We start from the raw sequence: 7,262 nt of genomic DNA on the forward strand, positions 1-7,262 counted from the left end.
TACATTGCAAGCATGTCATGTTAAGTTAAGTATGCCATCTGTTACATGTATTTCATGTCATGTAAGATTCACTGTCACATGTTACACCATGTTATGAAATGTTGTCTGTTATATGGTATGCCATGTTACGAAATGTTGCATGTTACATGTATGCCATGTTATGAAATGTATTCTGTTACATTTATGTCTTGAACTATGTCATGTCTGTCATCTTATGTTCATGTCATGTTATGCTACGTCAGGACTTTTGTCTTTTATGTCACGATCATGTTACGTCACGTTACGAAATGTCATGTATGCCAGTTAAGTTATTCATGTCAATCACGACCCTAAGCGCTAGGATGGGGTAATATCCTAGTGGAACTCCTTTGTTCACGCTGGAGTGTCTAAATAGGTGTGAAATTCCCTGGGTTGACGAAGTACAGTCAACAGGTTGCGAATGGGGCCTAATTAGCTGGTCACCGGAGCGCGCCAGGCACTAACGCCGATGGTGCCACACATTATGTTACGTGTGTCCACAGCAAGTGTGGCACAAACAAATAAGTCATGGGGCCACAACAACTGTGGAGCATGAAGTATGGGGCCACAACAACTGTGGAGCATACACTACGTGAGACACAGCAATTGTGACACGTAGAATACGTGGGGCCACAACAACTGTGGAGTACGTATTAACGCACTCACAGCTGGTATAGAAACCTGTGATGTGATGCGGTAATCGGCAGGGACACACGGCTCAAGGGGACCTGTGTAGCACCCATATGGTCACTTTAATGATTAAGTCTATTGAATAAGATTTCAAGTTCATGTATTTCACGTTCAAGTCATGTTTCAAGTTCACGTTATGTTACGTTCAAGTTTACGTTCACGCAATCATGGTAATCCCATGAGACAAGAATATGTTTTAAGTTCATGTTATGTTATGTTCACATTTACGTTATGTTCCAAGTTCACATTTATGTTATGTCATGCTCAAGTTCATGTTCAAATTATGCATGTTCACGTTCATGTTATGTTTTAAGTCCATGTTATATTTCAAGTTCACGTTCATGCTATGTTTCAAGTCACGTTCATGCTAAGCTTTAGTTTCAGTTTAAGTTATGCCAGTTATGTTATGTTGTATGTCAAGTTATGCTATGATTACTTATGATTTGATTATGCTTTGATGCTTTTACTGCCATGCATGCATCATTAACCTGTGTGGAAGTTTTCCGTTAACTTGCTGAGATTTGTAATCAAATCTCACTATGGTAGTCCCAACTACCATTCCCCCCGAATGGTAGATTTTGTTATAGGATCTGAAGGAGAACCGGGAATCGACCAACTGGAAACGGCCGACTAAGCGACGGTGCGACGTAGATGGTATTACAATAGTTACCTCAGATTACTACTTGTATTGGTAGAGTTCAATCTCCAGCACTCTTTTGATCACAACCTTATGGACTATTATTGTGATCTTAGTTGTTTAGTATGTCGTTAAGTATGGAGTATGTTTTAAGTATTTGGGATATTTTAGTTTGGTGCATAGTATTGCTAAAGAAAAAAAAATTATCCGCTGCGAATATTGCATAATGCTAGATGCATGTTAGGAATATTGCATCTTATATGTCATGAACGGGGGCAGGTAACCTTGTGTTGCATGTCTCGACACTTCAAATGTCCGTCCGATCCCAAGCGGAATTTGGGGGCGTCACATATGCCCCAACCCCGGGCCAATCGGAGCACCATTGAGGGCAAAGTGACAAAGTTAAGAGTTTGGAGTTTTTAGCTCATGGGCAACCAGTGGTACAACCATGTCCTTATGATATGTACGCTCCAAGCCCGGGGCTATCGGACACACCCTTATTGTTACCAAGTTGCCCATCCTTAGTAGATACCAATTGAGGCAAAAGTTGCAAAGATAATAGGTTGGAGTTTTAACTCGCGGGCTTCCTCTAGTACTACCATGACCTTATGGTATGTATGGCCCAACCCCAGTGATATGAACTCCACCAACAATTGTGATGAAACCCGATAACAATGAATGGCTCGGAACCCCAAGATCGTATTGACAAGATTTGTTGAGCCTTAACCAGTCACCCAACTAGATGAAAACCAAGACTACGAAGGATTGAAAACGCCACACCAAGAAATCAGAATCAAGGTGATAAGTTTGGAGCTTGAACGCCACAAGATTAACTTGATAAGTTCAAAGAGTTCTTTGAAGAACCAAGAGGAACACAAGACCTCACAAAGACAAATAAGCTTCTGAAATTCCCAATCTCCTATTAAAACTCGAAATAACCCCTCTATATACTTGGAACAACCCACCAAGAATAGGAAAAGTCATAACTACAGCTTTAAAAGCAACACAAATATTAACATAACAAGTCCCACGATTTTTAGGCCTCTTGGACTTCTAGAGGCAGTCAGAAATGACGAAATGACTAAATTCAATGTATTTAACGTACCCAGGCAAGACCAAGTTCATTCACCTATTTAATATTCTTGAAACTCAACAAATTCACATCCTTTAATGGTCAGACCATTCATCATATTTCTACGTGCTAATTAGCCTCTTCAATTGCCTTGATGACATGGACTAAGTCTTGAATATTATTTGAGCCCATCTTGGTCTTTTTAGAATTAGCCCAATTCTCTTGGATTAGCCCATTTAGTGCTTCCTTGAAAAGTTTGGCTCTAAGTCTTGTAATTGGGCCACTAGGAAGTGACAAAGGGTATTGTGCAAATTCAGCTCGATTCCTACTTGTATGATCAACATGTCCAGCTCCTTGGTTTGCATCATTCTCCCCCCCTTGAGAAGGATTTGTCCTCAAATCATCACCTACATATTAGAAAGCAACCTTGTTTTACCCCAACTAGTAATTAAATCCAGGAAACAAGAACAAGAGAAACATGGAATGATATGAACCTGCGGGAACGGAATCCCTTGAACCCACAATCAATTCGAAAACTCCCCAAGAAAGCCAAAATCAAGTCAATGGATGGAGAATCTAGACCCGATGAGAACTCGTTTCAAGAACCTAGATTATATTAAAATCTAGACCCGTTGAAGAACCCGTCTCAAGAACCCAGATTACAGAGGAAGAACGCCACAAAGGTTGTGATTTACCTTTGATAAGTTCAAAAGTTCAATTAAGAACAAGAGGAGATAAAACTCAACTCACAATGAATAAATTCATCAAATTTCATAAACTTCATAATGTTATTAGAATGAGGCTACATAGAGTATTTAAAGGAAAACCTAATGAAACCCTAGCCAAAATAAACCCCCATCTTCCAAAAGTGCCCCTGGATGAACAGTGTCGCGGCTACAGTGCCGCGCTACAGTAACTCTGCTACAGTAACCCTAACCCTAGTTGAATAAAATAATAACTTTCCCAACATGCCCTTGCATAGGCCCCCTTAAGTGCTTCCCATAATAAACTCAATTATTCTAAACTAATAAAATAAGTTCTTTAAATGAATTAAATAAGTTGAAACCCTTCAAGAGCCCAAAGCCTTTAAGTCTTGTCGTTGCCTTCTTCCGTAGCTGATCAAATGAATTAAAACAGGATCCTCATCCTTCAAGCCCCATCTTGAATGTTGGCCTCTTGCTAAACTTATCCCAGGTGGATTGCATCAATCCTTGCATTGTCTCTTTAATCTTCTTGGCCCATCTGGAAGTTGCAAATGATCTTTAAGACTAGGCTCATCTTGGTTCCCATCATTCCCCCTCTCGTCAAAAGGATTCAATCTCGAATCTCCACCTGGATCAAAGGGAAAGTGGTTAGTACCATTGAAAATAGTAGAAACATGATACTTACCTGGAAGGTCCATTAGATTTGCATTTTCATTAATTTGTTCAAGAATTTGGAATAGTCCATCCAAGCTACCCCTATCATCAACTGGTGAACACTTTAAATCTAAAGGAGGAAATTGATTAAGTCTATAAACAATTTCAATTGGTGAAAATTTAGTAGTGGCATGAACACTCCAATTATATGCAAACTCAATGAAACGCAAATGATACTCCCGCAATTGTTCATGCAACACGTTAATGTAGGGCAAATGATACTCCCATAAATGTTCATGCAATACATCAATGAATGACAAATGATACTTCCACAAACGTTCGTGCAACACGTCTTTGAATGGCAAATGATATTCCCACAACCATTCATGCAACGCAACAGATGTCTTCCTTATACCAAGGTTACCCAACAAACCAGCATGTCCATCACACACAAGCAACTTACGCATAAAACTAGTAGGCACACAAAATCTATTCTTTCTAAACAAGTACCAATCTAGTTTATAAAACTTACCAAAAGATGCTTTCTCACATGTTCCATACACACTAGCAAAGTCATCATCATTAGCATGCAATTCCATATCATATTCAAGTCTCAACAATTTTGCATCTAAAATGAAGACAAGGACATACCTTCTTGCTAAAGCATCAATCACAAAAATTTTCATACCTTGTCTGTAATTGAATACATGAGGAAAAGTCTCAATACAATCCTCCCACTTAGCATGCAATCTATTCAACAACTTACTTTGTCCCTTCAAATGTGTCAAGGACTCATGTTCTTCAAAGAAATGTCGGGTTGGGATTGTTGCACTTGGCACAAAATCAAAGTAGTGCTCTATCTCCCTAATAGGTGGTAATCCAGAAAATACACCACTAGGAAATACTACCTCATATCCCTGCAACAAAGAAACAACACTAGGCAAAGAGTCATTAAATTCGTTAGTATAAAAACTTGCCTTAGCATAAAAACTCACTTTTGTCTTTCTGTTTCTCTTAGCAATCTCTCTTTCTTTTTCCTCTTATGGTTCCACTCTTTTTTCTTGACTCTCAACCACCTCTATATTTTCTTTTTTTCTCTCTCTTTCCTTTGATGTTTCGGCCTCATTCTCTTTTTTTCTCTCACTCTCTTTGTTCTTTTCACTCTCTGTTTTTCTTTCACTCTCCTCTTTTTTTGAACTCTCGGCCTCACAATTATCTTTCAACTCATTCTCTCTTTTTCTTAAGGTCTTAGTCTCACCCTCTTCTTTTCCCTTTGATGGTTCGGTCTTCTCCTTTGCTACAATTTGATCATTTTTGTCCCTCTTTGGTTTCCAAGAAGTACTAGAAACCGAAGTATACCTTGATGTACCCTTTCCTTTTAGCCGTCTCTCCACCTTCATAGCCATGTGCACCATGTCCTCTACCTCCTCATAATGTTGCAACTCAACTACATTGGCTATCTCCCTATTCAACCCCCTCAAAAATCTTTTCATTATGGCCTCCCGATCCTCCACTACATTAGCCCGAATCATAGCCACCTCCATCTCCTTATGGTAGTCCTCTACACTCCTAGACCCCTGTATAAGATTTTGTAATTTTTTGTAGAGGTCTCTATAGTAGTGGCTAGGTACAAATCTCCGCCTCATGATAGCTTTCAACTCTCTCCATGTTTCTACAGGCCTCTCAAAATTCCTCCTCCTATTGGATACTAATTGATCCCACCAAATAATCGCATAATCAGTGAACTCAATTACAGCCAACTTCATCTTTTTCTCCTCAGAGTAATTATGACAATCAAACACCAACTCTATTCTTTTCTCCCACTCTAAATAAACTTCAGGGTCAATTCTACCTTGGAATGATGGTATTTTCATTTTGATGCTTCCAAGGTTCTTATCTACTCTATCTCGACCCCCTGAGTTTGCCCTAAGGCCTCTTCCATGCCTAACTCTTCTATGTCTACCCAATCCAACTTCAGATGTTAGCACTTCCTCATCCTCACCATACTCTCCATTCTCATACCCATTCTTAATATTAGGCTCACGTCGCCTCTTATCTTTCTCTCCTTGTAGATTTCTAACCATTGCTTCTTGATTATCCATACTATTCCTCACTTCACCTAACACCAAGTTCAACCGCTCAAACTCTTGTTGCATGGCATGCAACACAAAGGATGAGTTATCTTCTCGCCCCCTTGGTGATGAGCTACTCCGATGAGACATTACAAGGTGCTGCACAGAAGAATGTTGGTGGTAAAAAAGAAAACCTCACACACTCCCTTACGTGTGTTCAACTCGAATAATGGCACTCTACTCGTGTTTCACTCTTAATGGCTTTTTCCCGATAATAGTCTCACACTCTCTTGCCTTTTACCTCAATAGTTTTTCCACTCAAGTTCTTTCAGAACAAAATGAACTCAATCAAGACAAGGCAACCTTGTTTTATCCCAACTAGTAATTAGATTCAGGAAACAAGAACAAGAGAAACATGAAGAAATAAAATTGACACGAGAATCAATGAAGTTATACGAATGAAAGAGTAACAATAAGACAAGATACCAACTTGAGTGATGTATGCAGCAGCCCCTTTGATCATAAGGTTTAATAAACAAATTTCTTTCTTTCTCTTTGTTGTAACTATCTAGCAACTTTGAATATGCTACCTTCTCTTTTCTTCATCTTCTTCTTCTTTTTTTTTTTTTTCTTTTTTTTTCGAATTTTCCTTTCTTTTCTTTTCCTTTCCTTTCTTTTGGCTTTCTTGACTTGATTCTCCATCCTTGACTTGATTTTGGCTTTCTTGGGGAGTTTTCAATTTGATTGTGAGTTCAAGGGATTCGATTCCCGCGGGTTCATATCATGGTAGGAATAAAAATGACACGAGAATCAATGAAGTTATACAGATGAAAGAGTAACAATAAGACAAGATACCAACTTTAGTGATGTATTCAGCAGCCCCTTTGATGATAAAGTTCAATCAACAAATTTCTTTCTTTCTCATTTTTGTAACTATGTAGCAACCATTGAATATGCTACCTTTTCTTTTCTTCTTCTTCTTCTCTCTTTTTTTTTTTTCGAATTTTCTTTTCTTTTCTTTTCTTTTCCTTGCTTTCTTTTCTTTAATTAAATCACAAACATCAATACTCAATTGTGAAAATCAAGCAATTGAATTCAAGCATAGAAGAATTGACAATGAAATAGAAGATAATCAATGAAACGACACTCCAAGAAGTGGAAAAACTTAGAGATGTAGAAATCCTAGAATTTTGAAACCCTAGGAGATGCAAATTTCAGCCAAACCCAAAACCCTAAGAATTTCGGCAGCCTACTTTTTGTTTCTATTTTTTTTTTCTTTTTGGCAACCCTAGAACAATGAAGCCCTAGAATTAAATATGCAAGAAATAAAAGATAGAATCAGACCTGATTGAAAACCTTGCTCTGAATACCAAATGATATGAACCCGTGGGAATGAATTCCCTTGAACCCACAAT

Source organism: Juglans regia, chromosome 12 (genome assembly GCF_001411555.2).
Source record: "Juglans regia cultivar Chandler chromosome 12, Walnut 2.0, whole genome shotgun sequence".
Classification (NCBI taxonomy): Eukaryota; Viridiplantae; Streptophyta; class Magnoliopsida; order Fagales; family Juglandaceae; genus Juglans; species Juglans regia.